This window comes from Vitis vinifera, chromosome 18 (assembly GCF_030704535.1).
Source record: "Vitis vinifera cultivar Pinot Noir 40024 chromosome 18, ASM3070453v1".
Lineage (NCBI taxonomy): Eukaryota > Viridiplantae > Streptophyta > Magnoliopsida > Vitales > Vitaceae > Vitis > Vitis vinifera.
In genome coordinates this window covers 14,853,473-14,864,649 of record NC_081822.1, presented here as the reverse complement: position 1 = coordinate 14,864,649, position 11,177 = coordinate 14,853,473, and the positions used below count along the sequence as shown (strand labels likewise).

Here is an 11,177-nt window from a genome sequence, read left to right as displayed (position 1 = left end):
TGTTGTCAATTACTATGGTTGAAAAAATATTACTTAATCTACTGAATTAGAGCTACTAGTCCACATTTGTTTGACCTTATTGTTATTATGCTTTTAATCAAGAATTCAATTTTAAATGTGGTCAGTTTAATGTTCAGGTACAACAACTGCCTAGTCTATTACAATAGATACGCTAACTGTCCCAATCAAAAGCCAAAGTAGAGGTTTTTTTCCCCAAAATTGCCATTGTCCGTTCTTGCATAAAACAATAATAAAAAGGTCTCCATTAGCAAAAAAACATGGACAAGACACACAGGAAATGGAAAAACCATGTTCCACCAAGACCAGTTTTGGTAAAAGATCTTACAGTTGTTTCACAATTTTTTATCACTCTGAACCTTTAGGCATAACTCAAATATTGCGACCCTTTTCTAATCTTTTTTGGTTATTTCATGTTGTAGGTTAAGTTTCCAAAATCTCGATGCTTAGGAAAGAAATTCCTTACACTCATTGACACACTCCCAATGAAGAAAAAAAAGTTCATAGCTGATATGGGTTTTGGGGGTTTGCTCTAATTGGGTTGCAAAGAGTTGTGTTATGAACTCAACATGTGGATCATCGCCAATTACGATCTAGGTTATCACCGATTACATATGTCAACAAATGTTGCTATCCCAGTTACTCTCAAAGATGTTAATGAGGTGATAGGCATTCCAGACAATGGTGTGGACATTGTCGTTTATAATAGGTGAGGCACGACCAACCGCACATACAACATTCAGTTATTGGAAGATAACCTGTGTAATCTACCATTTGGCAACGAGTTCAAGAAATCTTTCCTCATATTTGCATGTGCCACTATCCTTACCCCTAACTCAAAACTTAAAGGGATGCATGACTTGTGGGACACAATTTAGGACAGTGATGTCGCTATCCATAAAAATTGGGCAAACTTTGTGCTACGTCGTGCACATTAATTTATGAAGTTGCTAATCTTTAAAAGGCTTTTGTAACTCACTTATATTTGCTTCCCATAGCACAACTTTTCTATATCACCAAGTTCTACATGTCGTCCATTAAAGTTGAAGTGCGAACCCCACTATGTGTTGCATGGACAGATGACCAAATAAAGCGACACTTAGCAGCAGAAATTCATACTTATGAAAAGTATGATCATGTTCAGGTATGCTCATATTCAACAACTCCATAATTATAAATTGGTTTCATAATTAATTTTCATTTCAAACATAATCATCAATGTTTGTTTGATGTATGGACAAGTTCTACAAACAAAACAACTAGTTGCACATATGGTTGCACCTCCACACAAAGCAACATGCTCACATTCCAATGACCCAACTGAGGTACTCCATGCCTCTATAACTTTTTAAGTGCACACATAAACATGAGTACCATGATTATTTGTGTTGACCTTGTTAATTGATACTCCATGTCCCTATATAATAGACCAATAAAGTAGGTGTAATTTGAAAATCGGAACAGTTTGTCACCCTTGCTTCATCATTGGCAGAAAACATTGCGACCCTATGTTCCTAGTCCAGTAGAAGGCAAACTGGTTATGCAATCTCCCCACCACAAGCTCTAGTAAATGTTAAAGCACACAAAGATGAGGTCAGCACCGACATTCATCCTTGTAATGATCAATTTATGGGACACTCTATCGATTCACTAAGAACACATTCTCCGATGGAAAATGACACCACTACAGCAATAGATGATTCCCCATTGCTTGGCCAACACTCTGGTGCACTTTCTAACTATGGTGCTAACTTTGATTCACCTAAAGAGGTGGGAATTAATGCTGAAGAAGGCAGCAACAACAAACCTGTTATCCTTACCTCTAGGTGAAGATATAAACGGATAGCGAAAATGATTGTCAAGCCTACAGCCATTTGCAAACCCCTCTTTGTATCTCAATATCTTACACAATTTCCTAAAATCACCCATCAAGAAAGGTTAGTCGCTAATTTTGCATTAGCAAAAGACGGTGACCCGAGGTACTTCACATTAGTTCACCACATATTGTTTATGTGATCAAATTTTTTTTCAGCTTTTGGCTATTGACATAAGGCATTTTGTACATTGTAGTGAGATATTGTGCGATATGCATGGTGCATACATCACACGGGATGAGCTTTCTTCGTTGAATGGAGGTCGTTGGGTTAATAGTGTGGTATGTGTTAAATGTTTCTACTTGATCCATAGATATTAAATACGAATTCAATGCATTTTGTTTTTTTTTTACTTATTAACATGTGTACATATTCAGATTATATGAGCAGTATGCCGCATACTCAATGCAGAACAATCACGACCACCGTGATCACACTATTTTGACCCATCATTCTCAATGAGGCATGAACCAGACTTCTTTAATGTGTTTCTCAATTATTTTTAATCGACTATTATGTGCTAAGCCTTAAAAAAAACTTATATAGGTGGTGCTTGGTAGCTTTCCAAATAAAGCAAAAAAAACATGAAATCAGGGACAAGTGTCGTATGTTTCTTGATGCTAAAATTGTGGGACATGATTTCTCAACTTGTGAGCTAGTACTATATACATGTTAAAATGGAATCATCGCCAAATATCATTTCATTGATAAAAACTCTTATTTTTCCTTACTGACCTAGTAATGGAAATTTCTTCAATCCCCATGTAGCTTTTCTTCCTAGTTTATGAAAACAACCATTGGCACATCCACGTTATCAATATTCCAATAGCACGAGTGGAAATATTATTTTCTTTCCCTTGAGAAGGGATAATGGCATAAGTGTCATAACAAGAAGATTATTTGAAGCGATTGATAAAGCCTTCCATGCACATGGCATGCACAAGCAATTGGAAGTGTCTAAATCCGTGCATGTGCAACCTCAAATTGTGTAGCAACGAAATGGGTATAGTACTTTCTTTGTGATAATTTTCGTATCATGACCTATGTGGTAGTCCTATAGTTGTATTTCCGTTTAATGTATATATTTAACTAATGAAATGCAATTGGTGGTGTAGATATGACTGTGGGATGTTCGTTATCAAGTACATGCAATATTGGAACGGAGCCACACTAGCACATTCACTCACGGAGGTAAGCACAACCAACATGTTATTCATTGATGTTGTGGAAGTTATTTCATACCAGACTATGATTTTTTGTGCGGTGTACAGGACAAGATGCATCTGTACAGATTGAGGCTTGTAGTGAACTTGCTCATGAATGAGGTAAACAATACTAGAGACAAGGTCATGTAGGTATGCCCAATGTGAGGGATGGGTTTGATGCATTTCAGTGATGATAAGCTATGTTTTCCCCTTGTTTGTGTGTTGTTTGAATAATCACAATTAAACTAAGAGAGTTTGTGGCATAGTCTCCCAAAAGAAAGTCTTTAAAACAAATAGTTTGATCCTTGCGAACAAAATAGTCTCTCCATCTTTATCTAGGTCTCTTTACTTCTTTGCTTTGTGTAATTGGATTGGGTGGATTATTATAGCGACAGTTTATATATGCTGCATTGAAATCTGAGATTAAGTTAAAGACAATTTGTGCATACAAACAATTCAAATCTTATAATATTAACTGATATGTATTTCACTTTAAGCCAATCAAATCTCAAAAATGGAATTTATTTGCAATGAAGTATTCAAATCTCCAATCTCAATACTATTTGAACATGGAATATTTGAAAAAGCTTTACTAGCTAGCAGCCAGTGTTTGGTGAATGGTGGTCTCATTTCTGGGTTAACCATTAACTCTACTGTCAAATAGTGATAATTGTTTTTATGATCAATTGGTAGTGAAAACATCATCTAGAAGGCTTTTAGCCCCACTACTATTAATAGCAGTCATGGAGCTGAACTTGAAGGTGTTGTTATTGCTTTCATCTACTAATAACTTGGATAGATAAGGTTCGACCTCTATAGGAGGCTTTCTATCTGCAGAACCTTCCAAATATGACAAATTTTCTTGCAACGGTCTTGATCTTCCTTATTGTTATCTACTTCCAAGGGTTCCGGGTGGTTTTTCCTGTGAGGTCAAAGAATGCTCGTGGACAACAAGGTTCATATCCTATTAAGTTGTTCTACACCTCCAACATGCCCATCATTCTACAATTTGCTCTTGTTTCCAACATTTACTTTATATCCTAGGTACTTGAGCTTTAAGCTTGTATACATGAATTGCAGTCATTTTCTTCTGGTGTTATACTAACAATTTTATTTCTTATAGTTGTTGCATAGGAGGTACAGTGGAAATTTCCTTGTAAATCTCTTAGGGAAGTTGAAGGAATCTGAATATTTGTGGTCAATACATCTCTGGTGGTGGTCTTGCTTCGTATATAACTGCACTATCATGGTAACATGATCATTTTTTTCTTTTAACTTCTTGTATATTGTCTATGTTATATAATACATTTTTGTTTGTTGAGTTGTCAATTTGTTGTGTTTGTTTTCCCTACTCTTAGTGCCTCTGCTTAATGATGATTATACTCCATTAACACACTTCGACAATATTTTACAGCTTAGTTGATATGGCAGCCAATCCTTTCCATGCTTTCTTCTATATACTCTTTATGTTTGCTGCCTGTACACTTTTTGAAAAAACTTGGATTGAAGTATGTAGATCATATGCTACAAATGTGGTTAAGCAGCTCAAGGTATGAATTTTTTTGGGACTATACTTTTCTTAATTTTGTCATTCCATTTCTACACTATTTTTGTTCTATTATTGAAATGAGGGTTTTTTTTTTTTGGGTTAAGGATGTTTTAATAGTATGCGACTTGTTAAAAGCAATTATCATAGTTCCTGTTTTCATGTATTTACCTTGGGGGGTTAGCATCCTATCCCAACCTCCAGTACACATGCTCGATGGGCCCAATCTTTTTCGCTAGGAGATTTCAATTATGGGAACCATAGGTACATTGACACGGTGATGTGCAAGGCATTGTAAATGACTAATCACTAGTCATCTATTACTTGCCTGCATAGAGGGGTCTTTATTGTTTTTTCTTCTACTTTAACCAAACCCAGTTTGCTATTTATTTTTTGTCCCTACGAAGCACATGTTAGCATACTTTTTAAGATGTTAGTTTTAACTAAGATATTAATTTTTTGGGCTCCCTGTACTATATAATATTGCTTCTTAATCCTATAATGGGTACCTTACCTAATATTTTTATTGGTAAATATTGTATATATATTTGGAACATAATCTAGAATCAGGTGGTGCTCAAAATACTATAAAGAGGATCTGGAATATTATAAACTATGTGAATATTAATTATTTTTTAAGATGTTTTTTAATATTAATATATTTTATCGGTAATCAATGCGTAATTGGTTTGTGGGGTTGAAAAAAATGTGTGTAGTGAACTGAACTCCATTTGAAAAAGAGTGAAAGAGAGGCATAAGCAAATGATAGTTGTTTTCGGACCTTGAAAGAAGTATACAGAGAACTATTCTCTTTTAGTTCAGTTTCTTAACTTTAAATTTTGTGTATACCTCGCTTGGCAAGTTATATGCATCAGTAGTAGCACTTCATTAAACAATACAGTCTTAACCATCTAGCACATTTTGTCCTGCCATTCAGTCTATGTCTTTGAGATTGATGTTGTCTTGGACCTTCCCTTGTCTCCCCATTTTGGTTTGATGTTGTATTAACTTACCAAAGAGTTTGGCTACTGTGTCTAATTTGCACGAATCATAGAGGAACATGTTGATGGCAAAATTCCCCTGCTGCAATAGTAATCACCGGCAACGGAATCTCGATCAATGTGTTGTAGTGATCCTTGCTTCCTCCTGCAAAAAAAATGCCCGGATGGGTTGTTCGGACACACCCTTCGATGACTAAGTTAGTCTTTTGGAAGTTGTTGGAAAACAGAGTTTTCCTTTGGCAGTGTTGCTCCGTAATTTTTGTCAAGGATGTTTATCCCTTGTTGCTTATGGCTTATTGCTTATGGCTTCAAGAAAATGCTTACCTCCTTGAGAGCCTCCTTAGAGTTTATATATGAGTCAGAAAGTATGGCCTTGTTGTGCTAGCGGGTCCCATCGTCATGATTGCGGCTCATAGGGTGGTGAAGCAATCATAACGTTTCTGGTCCAAGATGGCGGCTATTAGGAAGATATTTAGGCGGCATCCACCACATCAATTTATGACTTTAAATATCGGGGATGTGTCAAGAGACTTGAGAAGACTTGGGAATGTCTTGTCGAATGTATCTTGCATTAAAGATGAGTGACAGTTCAGGAGACTTGGTCGTCAGTATTGTTAGAGTTATATTTTTTATTGTGGGCAGAAATGGATCCAGCGAATCGCAAGTATCTGACGAGCCAAGCTGTCTGGGGAATCTGAATTGCCGACTGCGGAAGTTCTCCGGGTAGGCGCTACCAGAGGATCCGGACATGTCTGTCCAGGGAAGCTGAATCGTCCCCCTCTCCCATCCGGCGGCAGGCGCTGGATGTGAAATATCCGGAGAAGGTGGAACGTCGGTCGGATAGAATTGCGGCTGTGAGATATCCGGAGAAAGTAGAACGTTGGCCGGATCTGGATGTGAGATGTCCGGGTGGAATGAGTGAGAATTCCCCGTCCGGGTGGAATGAGCTATGCCACACGTCGCAAGGGAGGTGGTCTGCGCGGCCAAGAGAGAGAGAGAGCCACGTGGCAATTTTTGGGGAGGATCCCACAATGCCCCCTTTTATATCGCATGTCTGAGCCAGTCAGAAAATGCGGGATAAAAATGCTACCTTTTGTTGATATGTGACCATCCGGATGGGTGCTGCCTCAACAGAATTTCGGATGAGAGATACCCGGAGAAAGTGGGACGCTTGCACCAGGGTTTTGTGGGCGCGCTTAGGATCTTCAAGAAATGTCCCCGCTTGTAAATGGGCCCTTATGTCAACTGTCCAGTCGTATTCCTTTGGGATTTTCTCAATGACCCACTCTCCCAACTGGCTGAGTGATTCTTGTACTTTCAATAAGTATTTGGCCATGCGTTCATCCTTGAATACCTTGTTTCTGTATTGGTAAGCGCTTTGTTGATGAAATATACGGGTTTTTGCTCTCGGGGTGAGAAGGAACGGAGCAAGATATGTTTGTTTTTATTTTTGGCTCTGGCCAGTCGTACCACCGAACTGTACTAGACGGGGGCATCACAGTCGGAATGGGCCAAGGGCAGAGTGGCCTCTGTAGGATTCAAATTCATGACAAGGCAGTGCTCTGGTGCCCAACCGTACCACCGAACTGTGCCAAACGGGGGCATCACAGCCGGAATGAGCCAGGAGCAGAGTGGCCTCTGTAGGATTCGAACTCATGACAAGGTAGTGCTCTGGTGCCCGACCGTACCACCGAACTGTGCCAGACGGGGGCATCACAGCCGGAATAGGCCAGGGGCAGAGTGGCCTCTGTAGGATTCGAACTCATGACAAGGCAGTGCTCCGGTGCCCAGCCGTACCACTGAACTATGCCAGACATTGGCATCACAGCCGGAATGGGTCGGGGGCAGAGTGGCCTCTATAGGATTCGAACTCATGACAAGGCAGTGCTCTGGTGCCCAACCGTACCACCAAACTGTGCCAGACGGGGGCATCACAGCCAGAATGGGCCGGGGGCAGAGTGGCCTCTATGTATGTAGTTGATTACTGCCATAACAGGAGCCGTTGGGGCGCATGGGCCTCGATCATGGAAAGATCCTTCACCTTTAGGCGCTGTTCGGATGTACTGCTTCAAGTGTCCCGCCTTTAGGAGATTCTCTACCATGTAATGAAGGCTTCTACACGTTTCAATGTTGTGCCCATGATCTTTATGGTAATCATATCTTTTGTTGTTGTCCCTTTCTGAGGGGTGCGATCTTATTGGTCCTGGCCATCTGAAGTCGGGCAGATCGCGATTATAGGAAGCAATTTTTCGTATGACTTGGTGAGAGGCATCCGAATGAGTGGCGGGCGTCGCTCATCTTACTCCCTATTGGATGACCCAAGATGGTTGGGTGCTTTGAAGCTTCTGGTGGCTTCGCTTTTAGTGGCTTGGCCAGCTACCAGGACTTGCTGTGTAGCGGCTCGGATGTCGTCTTCTAGCATGGAGTATTTACTCACACGTCGGAATAAATCGTCCATGGATGTAGGAGGTTTTTTGGCAAGGGACTCGAAAAAGGGGGTCCCTGGGCATATGCTCCGTTTAAAAATTTGGAGTATTGCGTCCATGTTGTACGATTCTACTTGTAGGACAGCTTGTCCGAAACGCTTCACGAACTCTCTCAGAGTTTCACTTTCTTGCATTTTGATGTTCTGCAAGGTGCTGATATTTTGCTTATGTCTGGCTGAGCATAAGTACTGCCCCACGAAGACCTCGGACAGATCCCGAAAATTGTCGATCGAGTTCGCGGACAGTCGATGAAACCACGAAAGAGCCTGGCCTTGTAGGCTGGCTGGGAAAACTTTGCACAACAGCATATCATTCCCTATGTCAAGGGTCATGAGCTGTCGATAATGCATGATGTGATCAAAAGGATCGCTGGATCCATCATAGGTGGAGAATTTCGGGACAATGAACCCTCGTGGGGGTTCATATTTAATGATAAGAGAGCTGAAAGGCGTGGAGAGCATGTCGTCCAAGCACCTGCTGATAGAGCCAAGAGGGGCTGTGTGTGAGGAATCTTTACCGACCCGCACCACGAGGGGGTGGGCGGCATGTCCCTGTAAAGTAGGCGAGCTTGAAGGCTCGGAGTGTGCATCCAGTGATATGGCGATATGAGGCCTGTTTTTGCAGGGTGTTTGGGGTCCCAAACGCGCGCGCTGCGTCAGATATTTAGGGCATTTTCTCATGCTGTCGCTTGGATAAAACTCGAGTAGAGTCTGAACTTTCGTCTCGTCGTACATGGTGAGCGTGCACCGGGGTTTCGCTAGGCCATGCTTCATGCGCCTCGAGGGTTGGGCTCGCCTCTCGAGGGAATGGAGCTTCCTGGTTGAGATAGGGATCCTGCCCCCGCTGATAGTGCTGACATTGGAAAGAGCCTTGGATCCTCAAGACATTGTTTTCTTCCCTAAGCTTCCTTGTTTCTTGGAGCAGAATTTGCGTCTACCATTCGTTTTCTCACTGTCGTGTTTCCATCTTGTCTCGCCATTCGAAGTAACCTTCGTCACCTCTAGCGGAATAACGACTCCTTGAGGGTGAAGTCATTTTTACAGTTGGAAGATATAGGATTTTCTGAGAAGAAAGTGTTCTTCCCACAGACGGCGCCAATGTTGATGGCAAAATTCCCCTGCTACAATAGTAATCACCGGCAACGGAATCTCGATCAACGCGTTGTAGTGATCCTTCCTTCCTCTTGCAAAAAAGATGCCCGGATGGGTTGTCCGGACACACCCTCCGATGACTAAGTTAGTCTTTTGGAAGTTGTTGGAAAATAGAGTTTTCCTTTGGGAGTGTTGCTCCGTGATTTTTGTCAAGGATGTTTATCCCTTAGTAGGATGTTTATCCCTTGTTGCTTATGGCTTATTGCTTATGGCTTCAAGAAAATGCTTACCTCCTTGAGAGCCTCCTTAGAGTTTATATATGAGTCAGAAAGTATGGCCTTGTTGTGCTAGCGGGTCCCATTGTCATGATTGCGGCTCATAGGGTGGTGAAGCAATCATAACGTTTCTGTTCCAAGATGGTGGCTATCAGGAAGATATTTAGGCGGCATCCACCACCTCAATTTATGACTTTAAATATCGGGGATGTGTCAGGAGACCTGAGAAGACTTGGGAATGTCTTGTCGAATGTATCTTGCATTAAAGATGAGTGACAGTTCAGGAGACTTGGTCGTCAGTATTGTCAGAGTTATCTTTTTTATTGTGGGCGGAAATGGATCCGGCGAATCGCGAGTATCTGACGAGCCAAGCTGTCTGGGGAATCTAAATTGCCGGCTGCAAAAGTTCTCCGGGTAGGCGCTACTAGAGGATCCGAACATGTATGTCCGGGGAAGCTGAATCGTCCCCCTCTCCCATCCGGCGGTAGGCGCCGGATGTGAAATATCCGGAGAAGGTGGAACACCGGCCGGATAGAATTGTGGCTGTAAGATATCCGGAGAAAGTGGGATGTCGGCCGGACAGAATTGCGGCTGTGAGACATCCGGATAAGGTAGAACGTTGGCCGGATCTGGATATGAGATATCCGAATGTGAGATGTCCGGGTGGAATGAGTGAGAATTCCCTATCCGGGTGGAATGAGCTATGCCACGCGTCGTAAGGGGGGTGGTCTACGCGGCTAAGAGAAAGATAGCCACGTGGCAATTTTTGGGGAGGATCCCACATAACACACTATTGTACCATACGAGTTTGTTTAGTCGTATGAATATAGATTATAAGGAATATTTGTTAGTTACAATTGGTGGCCATCAGTTGAATTTTTTATGATTTTACAGGAACAAGAAATGGTGATGCCTGGGCATTGGGAGGCCAACTTGCAGACAAAGCTAAATCGATACATACCCAATGTTGTAGTCTTCGGTGCTATGTGTATCAGTGCATTGACTATACTGGCTGATTTCATCAGTACAATTAGCTCGGGCATAGGAATTTTATGTGTCGTGACCATTATTTATCAATACTTTGAAACATTAAAGAAGGAGAGAGTTAGCAAGCTTGGCTTATTTAGGTTATAAGTGTTGACGTTTTTTACCTAAGGAATGATTGGTGGTGCCGAAAAGCTCTTTTAGATACACCAAGAGCTTTGAGTTTAAGATTCTAAATAGGTTGTTATTAGTTTCTGTATTGCTGCTAGAAAGTTTGATATTCGTGGATACAGAAAAGCTCATCACAGCAAACAAACATTTTCCTTTTTTTTCCTCAATTACTCATATGTACTATACGAGATTAATATCCATGGTTCCATAAATCTTTTGAGGTTATCTACTGAAAACATCCAAAAGGAAGTGTTGAAGTGCTGGCAAAGTTAACTATTTGCTCTTAGTTGGTGCTAGCAAACTTAACTGTTTGTTTTTAGTTGGTACTGGCTTGGATTTATTGAGTTGTAGAGTGTTCAGTCTTTTGTTTGATTCAAAGTTTCTACTTTGATTCTATGAAAAGACATCTTGCTTGAGCAAATGAATTGGTTGTTCCCTTGCCTCTTTTGTTTTGTTCTGTTTTTTTTTTTTTTTTTTGAATTTCATGTACCAATACTTGAGGCTTTACATTCAAGGAATATGTTAG

The 11,177-nt window shown here is 41.0% G+C and overlaps 1 pseudogene; it reads left to right on the top strand.

Moving 5' to 3' along the window:
• The first annotated feature begins 587 nt into the window (after positions 1-587).
• LOC100258214 (uncharacterized) lies at positions 588-10,630 on the top strand (annotated as a pseudogene).
• The last annotated feature ends 547 nt before the right edge of the window (positions 10,631-11,177 follow it).